General features: G+C 42.8%; 1 non-coding gene across 1 annotated transcript; it reads left to right on the top strand.

Moving 5' to 3' along the window:
• Positions 1 to 399: 399 nt before the first annotated feature.
• Positions 400 to 506, top strand: LOC127077094 (small nucleolar RNA R71). The gene has a single exon (XR_007787078.1). It is a non-coding gene; the product is annotated as a small nucleolar RNA R71 (small nucleolar RNA).
• The last annotated feature ends 12,315 nt before the right edge of the window (positions 507 to 12,821 follow it).

Genomic DNA, 12,821 nt, shown 5'->3' on the forward strand with positions numbered 1-12,821 from the left:
TGAGCATAGTTTACTTGCTCCGCTTGGATTCCTGTTAGGAGTTGACAATCTGCAGGAGTGTGACCTTGGATTCCACAGACTTCGCAATTCTGAGTTATGGCAACTACGGTGGCTGGAGGTGATACATTTAAACTTTCAATTTTCTGGACCAAAGCATCCACTTTTGCATTAACATGATCAAGGTTACTTATCTCGTACATGCCAGTTTTCGTTTGAGGTTTTTCTACCATTGTTCGTTCGCTTCCCCACTGATAGTGGTTTTGAGCCATGCTTTCGATAAGTTGGTAAGCGTCAGCATAAGGTTTGTTCATCAGTGCACCACCTGCGGCGGCGTCTATTGTTAACCTCGTGTTGTACAGGAGACCATTATAGAAGGTATGAATTACTAACCAGTCCTCTAAACCGTGGTGTGGACAAAGTCTCATCATGTCTTTGTATCTTTCCCATGCTTCGAAAAGAGACTCGTTATCTTTCTGTTTAAATCCATTTATCTGGGCTCTTAACATAGCTGTTTTGCTTGGCGGAAAATATCGAGCAAGAAAAACTTTCTTCAACTCGTTCCATGTGGTGACTGAGTTGGAAGGAAGAGATTGAAGCCATCTTCTAGCGCTATCTCTTAACGAGAAAGGAAAAAGACGAAGTCGAATTGCCTCTGAAGTGACACCATTAGCTTTAACAGTATCAGCGTATTGGACAAATACGGATAAATGAAGGTTTGGATCCTCGGTAGGATTTCCAGAGAATTGGTTCTGTTGCACTGCCTGCAACAATGAAGGTTTGAGTTCAAAGTTGTTTGCTTCGATTGCGGGTGGAGCCATACTCGAATGCGGCTCATCTTACGATGGAGCGGCGTAATCTCTAAGAGCACGAGCTGGTTCTGCCATCTCGGGTATCGAAGGGAAAATATTTTTGAAATCAGGAAGTTCAACAGGAGGGAGATTGTTTGCAGCAAGATATTCCCGAATTCGTCGTAAGACTCGGAGATATAGTTCGATATCGTTGATTCGTAAGTAGAACGGCTCGCCTTGTGAGCGAGTGTGTGGCATACAAATCAACGAAAGAAAGAAAAGAAAAAAAAAGCCTTAGTCTCTACAGCGTAACAGAAGAGTTACGATATCGACTAAATAAAAGTCCCCGGCAACGGCGCCAAAAACTTGATCGCGACTTTATGAGTCGAAATTTGGGGTACAAACTGCAAGTGCACAGTTCTATCGCGTAGTTTTAAAAGATATCGATCCCACAGGGACTTATGAATCGATATACCGTTATCTAAGGTTACTTCGTAAAGCTAAGGCAGGTAATACTTTGATTGTTTGGGGGAAAAGCTAAAACTAAAATAAGATCTAAAATAAATATCTAATAAGCGGATATCGGTATGTAGTTCGTCGTAATTAGGGAATCAATTCTTTGTTGGTTTCTTGGTTTTAAAATAAATCTTTTCAGTTGACACTATTGATTAAAAGTCTTATCTCAAACTCTCGCTCTATTGAATAAACTATGATTTTATATTAACGTAGTTGTCACTTATAGTTAAGTCAAAAACCACTTTTTGAAAACAATAGAATCCGTAGAAACTCTTTTTAAGAAAACACTAATCGTTTAAACACCCTTATCTCAAACTCTCGCTCTGTTGACTTAGGTTATATAATTAAATTCAAATGCTTAACTCTCGTCCTCACATTCAATCTTTAAAAATACTTTTTGAAAAGGATTAGAATTTAATTAACTCTAAAACTTGCTCTCGCCCTGATCTAGAATTAATGTCCAATTAACACTGTCCAGTCAAAAACTCAAACTCTCGTTCTATTGCTTTTAACTTCTTTATGTCTTTTACTTTCGTACAAAAACCTTGTTATTAAACGTAAATTGAGACCGTAAAAAGAGTGATTTTAATTTTAAACTTAATTAAACCAATTTGGTTTTGATTCCTTCATTCCGCTTACTCTACATACCGATACCTAAGTAAATCAGCCAGACATGCTAAACAGACTTAAATAATTATCATGCATAAACAGATTCATCTCAGGCAAATAATATAAATAAACAGTAAAACAGGGCATATATAAATTCAAACAATAATTAAAGAACCTGAGAAATTAAATAGCAGTCTTGAACACTCCACCACAGGTCGGTTGGATTTGTTCTTGAATTCTTCAATCAAACAAAAAAATAAAAGCGAAGGAATAAAAAAAACTAGATTCTAACGTAAGGTTAGATCCGGTAAAAGGTACACAATAGTTTCCGGTGTAGAAACTATTGTGCGAAAAAGAATTAACTAAGTGCTGAAAAGGAAAATAGATATTGCAAAGGAAACAATATAAAACTTGTAAAAGCAATGCTGTAAAAATGTGCTTGTACTGCTGGAAAAGAAAAAATGCGAGAAAGCGAAAACGGCGAAGAAATCTGGAAAAAGCGTGGAACCCCTGCAGGGTTTGCAAAGCTGATATTTATACTGGTACTTTCTGTAACGGTTTCCAAAAGTAATTTGCGTCAAAGGTCTTCACGTGGCGAATGGTTAGGTGTGCAAATAGGACTCAACGTCTCTGAAGCCAAAAATATAGGGGAATGGTGTGACGTCCGTCACACCATGTGTGACGCTCGTCACACAAGCGTGCAAAGCGTGACGCTCGTCACAGCCTTTGTGACGCTCGTCACAGGCACAGCGCCTGTGCTTTTTGGGCTGGGCTTTGGCTTTTGATATTTGCTTCTTTTCATTCCTTTTTGCACTCCTTTTCTTCCTTTTTTTACTTGTGCTTCAAATAAACCACCTGAGATAAATAGAAAGAAAATACCGCGCAATATCTAATAAAATGAAATAAATTGAAGTAAATAATAATATAATTTAATTAAATTGAGTCCTAGAATGTGATACTATTTCATGTTATCAGCTAGATCTTCTTTGTTTCGATTCTCTGGCTGAATCTACTTCGATCTTCTGGCTAGATCTGGATTGTTTTGATGATAAATTCCCATCATTAGGATCCCGCATCTGAGGCATGCGCTGGTTGACCCTCTTTTGAAATCTACACCCGACTTTCATATTAGATATGCAGCTTCGAGAATATTCCATTTTTGGGCTTCGTACATATTCTTCGGGCTAGAACATGTTGTAACGACTCCTCAATTAGACTTGGGCTTGCTGGGGAAATAAAGCTTGTAGGCGACTTCACTGGGGAATCTTCAAATTGAGCCTTAGGCTGGCTTACTGGAACACGATTCTCAGGCTGAATCTTCGAAATGACCCTCAGGCTGGATCACTGGAACACGATTCTCAAGCTGAATCTTCGAAATGACCCTCAGGCTGGATCACTGGAACACGATTCTCAGGCTGAATCTTCAAAATGAACCTCAGGCCGGATCACTGGAAAACGATTCTCAGGCTGAATCTTCGAAATGACCCTCAGGCTGGATCACTGGAAAACGATTCTCAGGCTGAATCTTCAAAACGACCCTCAGGCTGGATCACTCACGCTTGATCCTCTGGCTGGATCTCATGACCTTGGTTGTAAAGTAATTCTTCAGTCTGCTTGGAAGAACTTGTTTATCAGCTTTTGTGTATGCTTGATATGATATGCATGCAAATGCAAATGTTATGCATGGTGTAAAAAGAAATCTGCTTGGGGAAGCAAACTCCGGTAGGGAACAGATCGTTGTATCAATCCTTGAATGCTCTGTGGGGAATGATCCGTCTGCCGGGACCAATGAGCCACCAAAAATAAATTGGCTGCTTGAAAAGTTGACCTTGCGGGGGGAGTATCAACTATGGAAACTTTGTTCGGCGAGGCTCTGTGAGGAGAGTCTGTGGGGAAAACACTTCCTGGGGAAATGTCGTAGGAAACGACCTTTGTTGGGGATATGAACTTGCTAATCGCCCTCAAGCTGGGGATTAACAAATCTGTTAAAAATAATCTGCTGGGGAATGAGATGAACACTGGGAACACCACCCTCTCATCTGTTGGTTATGCAACCACTCCGCTGTTGCTAGGAAGATACAGTCTGACACTGTCAACTCCGCTGGGGATATATAGTCTGGATACTGTCAACTCTGCTGGGGAACATGCTCTGCTGAGGAGAGACTTTTTCAACCGCTTGGGGATGAGGATTCATGACTTGGCATCCGGTTCCTTTGACCTGCAACCAAAAATACACGTATGCCTCGGGGGAATTACTCGGTTTGAATTCACCATCCGGGATTAAGCACATTCAAAGCAATTTTAAATGTTTTCCTGTGCAAATCATCTGCAAAAGCCACCATTATGTTCATATGCAATATGTTTTATCAAAAATTCGGACATTTTTGCAAACAAACTGATAAATGAAAAATAAAGAGGCTCTTGAACTGAATTATTCGACTCTTACTGGGGAGAAAATTTGTGCCAGGAATAGGCGAGGGTATCAGGAAGCTGATCCCTGAAAAGAGGTGATCGCTATAAAAAGAGAACTATCCTAATGGCAATGGGGATACGGGGTCCCACCGAGTTTCGACTCTGCTATGGCTCGTATGTCCTCAAGACGCTCTGCTCATCTTGCTTTTTGAAGTGGATGATTAGTCGATCTTTAACCTTCGAAGATTGTCAGATTGAATGAAACGGTGATATAACACTGATGAACTCAGATCACAGTCATTCGCTTATTCCCTAACTTTTGCCTGGATCGCCCCCTTTTCGGGTTTTCAATCCACCGGGATACCCATTTTTGCCTGAGCCTCCCTTTTGGGTTTTCGACTCACCGGGTGTATTCTTTTTTTATATCCCTAATTTTTGCCCGAACCTCTTTATTCTTTTTTTTTTGTTCGTCAGGATGCCCTTTTTTTGCCTGGACTATTCTTTTTATCGTCCAGCGGGTCTATTTTATGCGAAGTATTTTTTTTTAACTGCATCTGAGTTAATAGGGGACGGGAATCCTTCGCCATCCATGGTTGTTAGCACCAAAGCTCCGCCATAGAAAATCCTTTTAACCACGTACGGACCCTCATAGTTCGGTGTTCATTTGCCCCTGTGATCTGTGTTGGGAGGAAGAAATCTTTTGAGTACCAATTCACCGACTTGATACCCCCGAGGGCGCACTTTCTGACCAAATGCTTTCTTCATTCGTCTCTGATCGAGATACGTCAATTCTGGGTACGTAGTTCCAGCATAGCACCTTAATCATCGAAGACAAGGTAAACAAAGCATCAGCAAATTGGTTTTTCTTCAAAAGAAAGTCAACAATCTTCTCGTGTAGTCTTTGTAAGGAGCCAGATGAGGCTGAGGTGTATACCATTTCCCGTTGGTTTGATTGATGACCAAAGCTGAATCCCCGTATACATCCAGGGTTTTAATCTGTATATTGACGGCTTCCTCAAGTCTTAGGATACAAGCTTCGTATTCGGCTTCATTGTTGGTGCAGGGAAAAGTTATTCTGGCACCAAATGGCATATGAACCCCCTTCCGGTGTGATCAACACTACACCAACTCCGCGACCATTGACGTGGACCGCCCCATCAAACATCATAACCCATTTGGATTCAGGGTCAGGCCCCTCCTCCGGGAGTGGTTCCTCTCAATCTTTCGATTTGAGAAACATGATGTCCTCATCAGGAAAGTCAAACCTCATAGGTTGGTAATCATCAATCAGTTGCTCTGCAAGATAGTCTGACAAGACACTTCCCTTGATGGCTTTTTGTGAAGTGTATTGGATGTCATACTCTGTCAGTATCATTTGTCACCTAGTAACTTTTCCGATAAGTGTTGGCTTTTCAAAAATATACTTGACTGGATCCATTTTTGATATCAATAGAGTCGTGTGAGTCAACATATATTGTCTTAGTCGGAGAGCAGCCCATGCCAAAGCGCGGCAAGTTTTCTCGAGCAATGAGTATCTTTGTTCACAGTCGGTAAACTTTTGCTAAGGTAGTATATTGCATGCTCTTTTCGACCTGACTCGTCATGCTGACCGAGCACACAACCCATTGACCTTTCTAACACAGTCAAGTACATGATCAACGGTCTTTCCTCTCGGCCTGTAGACTTGCCCCGATCTTGATCTCTTTCTTGTCGTCTGCGGTACCGATGTTGACGGTCTCAATCACCTCCTGATAAGGTGTAATAGCTCGGTCCTCCTGTTTCAACAATCTGGCTAACCCTTCAGGCAATTCACAATCTTCCTCAACCCCTTCTTCGGCTTAATAGATAGGATTGTTGAAGTCATACTTGGCCATAGCAGTGTCGTTAGTAGTGAGATCCGGGTGGTCCGCTCTGCATGATGGAGGATCATGCTTTACCTTAGAATGAGAGATTTTTTTTTGGAAAGAAAGAAAAAACGAAAAAAGAAACATTGCCATTTTTTTTGTAAAAGTAAAAAAACTGAAAGAAAGAGAACACAAAATTGTTTGCAAAAGCCGTCCTTTATTGATGATAAAAATAATTGCGAAATGTAACTAAATGGATGGCCCTACAAATGAGCCGTTACACCTTGGGCAAAGTGTAAGACTTTATTATGCATGTAATAAAGGAAAACAATAAAAATCACTCTTTCAGTAGAGTAACCCGGACGGTTTTTTCAGACGACCAATTGTCGAGCTTTTCTCCCGGGACACACGGGCGAATCCAGCTATCTAAGTCACAGTCGCTGTCAGCCTTGTCTTCATCTGTAGCATTGACGATGTGGGGAGAAACCAAACCCCCGCTAGAGAGAGTACCGGTTTCATTCTTCTGAGATCCCAGAGCATACCCCAATCCAAACTTGTCTTCTTTGATGACTGGCTCCATAAATTTTCCCCAGCCTTGGGCATTACCAGCTTTAACCACTTCGACAGCTTGCTTGTATGAAGAGATAGAAGTCCCGACCTTCTCAAACTCAGGTGAAAAGACAGCTTCGGGCGCGACCTCATTGATGTTTATGGATTCGAAGCCCTGACACAGCATCTCGTGCATCTCGCCGTCCATCTCTACATACTTAAATGTAGACAGGTGGCTAACAAAAATATCCTCTTCACCACAGACAGTGACGACCTGACCTTCTAGTTCATATTTGAGCTTCTGGTGGAGGGTAGAAGTAACAGCACCGGCAACATGAATCCAAGGCCGACCTAGAAGACAGTTGTAGGCAGGCTGGATATCCATCACATAAAAGGTACTCTTGAATACCTGCGGTCCAATCTTAACTGGCAACTCAACTTCGCCAAAGACAGCTCTCTTAGAGCCATCAAAAGCCCTCACAACTAAGTTACTTGGCCTCAGGATGGTGTCATTGCAATCCAACTTCGTTAAGGCTTTCTTTGGAAGAACATTCAGAGAAGAGCCTGTATCAACCAAAACATGGGAAAGCATCACCCCTTTGCACTCCATTGTGATATGCAAGGCTTTGTTGTGATTCCTGCCCTCAGATGTCAGGTCATTATCGGTGAAAGCTAGCCCCCGGCTAGCGTTTACATTGGAAACTACCGACTCCAGCTGGTTAACAGTTATCTCCGGTGGAACATATGCCATATTCAGTACTTTCAACAAGGCTGCTCTGTGCGCCTCAGAGCACGGCAATAGTGAGAGAATGGAGATCTTTGAGGATGTCTGATTTAGCTGGTCGACTACCTTGTAGTCACTTTTCTTGATAATCCTCATAAACTCATCCACTTCCTTCTCGAATGCGGTCTTAGGAGGATCTTCCTCAGTAGTAACCTCTTCGGCGGCCATCTGTTTCCCTTTAGCCTTGGCAGCTGCCTCGGCTTCAGTATTCGTGCGTAATGTTGATGGTGCAAATAGGCGTCCATTGCGAGTGAAGCCACCAACCCCTCCAACATTGTCTACAGCGGAGCTACCAATGTCAATGTCTTCTTCGTTAACTTTCTGCCCCTGGCAGTAGATATCAGCCCCATAGTGCCACGGGATAGCACTGTCTTTCTCATACGGAACGGGTCCTGGTATTGTGATGGTGATCGGACCAACCAAAGTCGGTTGAGGGCTGTCAGAGTAAATTGCAACTGGTGCTGAACTTTCGATGTTCACCGCTGCTGGTTCTGTACTTTCTGGGAAATATATTGTTGTCGGAGCGAGTCTCTCGGGAACATATATTTCTTCAGGAGTGAAATAAAACGTCATCGTCGATACATCATTCTTCACTGGACGGGCCTGATTGAACTGAAGACAACCTTCATCTATCAGTTGCTGAATACCCCTTCTCAAACTGTCACATCCGTTTTCGGCAGCTTGACAATTTCTGCATTCTTCCCCACAGCCCGGGAAAATCTGTCCTTTCAGAAGTCGGTCTTTAACCACCGATAGCTAAGTCTTCACCTTAGTCACATCAGAAACCAAATTCAAAGTTTCCCCACTATCAACAGCATTAATCCTCTGCCCGCCGTGAGCCGGCATCGGGTTCTGGATAACATTAGGCACCGGAGCAAAATTGATAGCCTGGGCATCTCTCAAATCTTGTACCTTTAACTGGAGAGCCTTGCAATTATCTGTAGTATGGCCAGGTGCGTTGGAGTGAAAAGCACATCTGGCGTTGACATCATAACCTCTAGGCAAATTATTGGGATCGATTGGTGGGGCCAGAGTTCTCAACGTAACCAGATTCATGTCAATCAGCTTGGGAAGTAATACTGAATAAGGCATTGGGATTGGTTCGATGACCCGGTCCGTCTGCCTTGGACGTTGTTGATAGTGTCTCTGCTGACCCGGATTACCTCATTGTTGTTGATTGTTGTACCTGGGTTGTTGTTGCGGATGATATTGCGGTTGAGGAACAAGTGTTGGAATAGTGACTGCGGCCACTTGATCTTGATAATAATTAGGGTGTCCTCTACCCCTGCCTCTGCCGGCATACACAACGCTTGCCTCGCCTTCTTTTCTTCGCTGACTGTTACCAGCAAATGGTCTCTTGGGACCTGATGAGTTGGAAGCACTATTGTCTTGAATTCGACCCATCTTCAACAGACTCTCGATTCTTTCTCCAGCAATTACTATCTCTGCAAAGCTGATTGACGGGCAAGCAGCCAATCTCTCAATATAATTGCCTTGGAGAGTGTTCATGAACATGTCCGCCATCTCCCTTTCAGACATAGGGGGTTGGACGGACGCAACAATCTGTCTCCAACACTGAGCATACTCTCTAAAGGTTTCCTTGGCAGTCTGAGATATACCTTGCAACAAGGTCCGATTTGGAGCCATGTCCAAGTTGTATTGATATTGCTTGACAAAAGCCTCTGCCAAGTCTTTCCAACTCTTGTTGGTAGTACGAGACAAATGAGAATACCATTCACGAGAAGCTCTAGTTAGACTGTCTTCAAAATAGTACATCCACAGCTTTTCATCTTCCGTGTGAGCTCCCAACCTTCCCAGATAAGATTGGATATGAGTGCGTGGCAAGAAGCCCCGTTGTATTTCTCAAAAGTAGGGGGTTTGAACTTGTGAGGAATCCTTACTCCCTGAACCAGACCAAGATTTGTGACATCAAAGCCTAAGTAATTTTGAGACTCTAAAGATTTGAGCTTCTCAGCAAGCTCATCCATACGGCGAGTGGTCTCGAGGGCCTCGTTGTGCAAAGAAAATTGATCATACTGATAATCTTCAGTAACGGGGCGCCCATTAATCTGAATTCCTTGATTCACATTGTACCTTCCGCCAATACCATTTCCAACATTCCCTGTGTTACCAACATTACTCGGGTTTCCATCAGAATTTGCGTTACCCACGTTACCAGTGTTCACAGGGTCATCAGCGTTCCCAGGGTTACCAGGGTTTCCCTCAGCATTTGGTATCTCCACCTCCGGATCGGGTCTCGGTTGCTCAACCAATTCCCTCAGCTTTTCCTGGCCTTCTGCCATACCAGTCATCAATGTCATGAACTGATCCATCCTTTCACACATATCAGCCAGCTCTTTCTGTACTTGGTCCATCGCTAGCTGTGGACGATTTTCCTTTGTCGGGTACCTGTGGACTCGCTTGGGACCAATAACTGCCTGATACAGGGAATAAACATTAGACACTGCGGTGACACCTGTAAAACAGACAAGGGTTAATATGCATGGTATGCGATGCACTGCTTGTTCAGTTTTAAGGCACCCCCGTTTTGAAAGGGAATACCCTGCAAATGAATAAGCATGAGATGTTGGATGCAAATATGCAGATGATGTTATGCAATGCAAAGGCATGTCAATCAGAATTGATGGATCCGCTTGAACATCTGTCAGGTTGCACTGCCTGGAGAGAAATTCACTGAGGAATATAATACAAGACCAAAACTCTGCTCCAGAAAACCGGGTTGGTTGGAGGTTAAGGTTTCCTGAATTTAGCCCGCCCCTCACTGGTAGGTTCTAAGAACAGAAGTTCGTCAGCTTCAGCCCTTCAGTCGCGAATAATACGTTTACCACTGAAGGTTTGGTATTATTACGGGACAAAAGACCTCCATTGACTCCCCTCAACAGGACATCCTAATAGCAAGTTCCCAGTCTCGGGATCCTCGGATTGAGCAGCGAGAATGCGCCCACCAGAGCTAACATAATCACGTCTCGGAGGAGAGGCCTCGACTGAGTTCTCGGGAAATGGTCACCAGAGTCGACGATTTCTAGAGGAACATCCTGCCGTTACGGAACACCCGTAAGACATAATATATCCAAAAGAAACCTCGTCTGGGTGTGGTTCTTCACGAACGACTTAACGTAGCAACACGCCACGCAAGCCTCATGATTATCCACTCTAAAACCTGTGTGTACACTCAAGCCTAGGTAATGGGCTTATCTCTCATAGAACACCCCATCCCAACAAACAAACAAACGGATCCAACAGATACAACAGATGCATGCAAGCAGGTAAGCAAATAAATGTACAAAAGCATGAACACCCAATAAACAAGAAATCACACAAGCTAGGAGGGACTCGCTTAGGGAAGATGGACCAGCAAGAGGTCAACTTCTTTCAATCCCCAGCAGAGTCGCCAGCTGTCGCAACCTGAAAAATACAGTGCGCGAAAAAACAACCGGCGAAAGAAAATGACAGAAGAGTCGCCACCGTGCGTTATTCATCCCAAAGGAGGGAAAGGAAACGCTCGAAGTAAACCTGAAAAAGGAAAGGACAAGACGGGGTCTTGCAACCAAATCTTGGGTTCGGGAGTCGGTTATGCGAAGGGAAGGTATTAGCACCCCTACGCATCCGTAGTACTCTACGGGATCCACTTTTGTAGTTCTTGTCTAAAGGGTGTGGGTTTATCTAATGTGTTATTTACTAAAAAAGGGGGTTAAATGAAAATGACTCGCGCGGATGTCGCATCCACTGCATACGTATCTCATCTGAATATGAGAATCAGAGTCTTCGTAGCTCGGCTACCTAGGGGTTAAGGGTAATTGTGCTCGCTAAGACATCGCGTCTTATGCCTACGTATCTCATCTGGCCTGAGAATCAGAGCAAAACATAGTTCGGCTAACTATAGGGTTATGGATTGGGTTTTGGACGAACGACGTCACTACGCAATCTACCGGATGCTCGACCTTTGGAGACTTACTTGCCTGTAGTAGAAGGAGTTAACGTGCTGCTTTGGGTTTTAGGGTTTGGGATGCTCAAGGGCAAAAAGGCAGTCCTTGACGAAGGAACCGCGCTACCTGCAGGGATCCGAACACATACAAAACAAACATGTATAAAGTAAATGTGCCAACAAGGGGCTCAGAAGTAAATAAACAAAAGAAAACAAATGCCTCCTATCGAGGTCTTCCAGCTAAGAAAGTGATAAAATGCGGAAAAAAGGTAAAAGTACCACACGGATAAAGATCCGAAGTAACAACAATTAAAGGAGTAAGAAACCCAGGGATCTCCCAAGCTAATGCCATCAAAGAAAGGTGAGTCAGTACAGGTAATCGGAATGAACCTCCAGGGGGTATCCCACAAATAAAATGGGAAAACCACGCAAACCATCTCTGCAAGAGTCTGTGAGCCCTCACAAAAACTCAACAAAAGGGTTAGTGAAACACGATAAGCATTTTTTTCATGGATAACAGTATGGTTTCAGAAACCTCAAACCCTGTGGCATACATTTCAGAAATCATGTGATTAAACATTCAAGGCATAGGTTTCACCCATTCATGCATAATTAAACCCGTGGGCAAAAACATAATGAAATTCATCCATCATACCTCATACATTCAGATGATCCAAATTAAGAGCATAAAATCATGGGAATGAGGCAAACCTGATGGGAGAGACCGGTTGAAATCAAATGGCACGGCTGGGTTTGCAAGGCAATGTTAGGGTTTGCGTGAGATGAAAGTGTGTGAGTCAGATTGAATTTTTCAGAGCTGCCTGGGGGTTGCTCTGAGTTCTCTGTCAGGTTTCTCTCCAGGTTTTGTCAAGGGTTTTGTTTCAAGGAAACCTCAAAGTATTTTGCTTCCCTTCCTTTTTCTGTCTGATCTCCCTCTTTTATAACCTGATTTTCATGGCTTTGTGGGCTCAAATGAGAGAGGTCCAAGTCCAAGTTTTTTCTATTATATTTTATTTATTTTATTATTATTATTTTTATTTATTTATTTATTATTATTTTTATTTATTTATTATTTTTTTGTAAATTTTTTTTTTTCCGATTTTTTTTTTTTTTTTTTTTTAAGTTTCTTGGATCTAATTCTGATTGACATGATGAAATGCAATATGAAATGCTAAATGAATGCATGAATGAGGAGGGCAAATTTTGGGGTGTTACAGAGATCAGGTCCTCAAAGCCTAAAATTCTACTCTCTGGACCATGAATTCCCTTCACATACCCAAAGGCGCCGAATTGGTCATCCCACAAAGGAATATAGGTTGCACCGTAAGAAGTCAAGACATTAACCTATGTGATTGGCTCCATTATAGTTAGGA

Source organism: Lathyrus oleraceus, chromosome 4, assembly GCF_024323335.1.
Source record: "Lathyrus oleraceus cultivar Zhongwan6 chromosome 4, CAAS_Psat_ZW6_1.0, whole genome shotgun sequence".
NCBI classification, from domain to species: domain Eukaryota; kingdom Viridiplantae; phylum Streptophyta; class Magnoliopsida; order Fabales; family Fabaceae; genus Lathyrus; species Lathyrus oleraceus.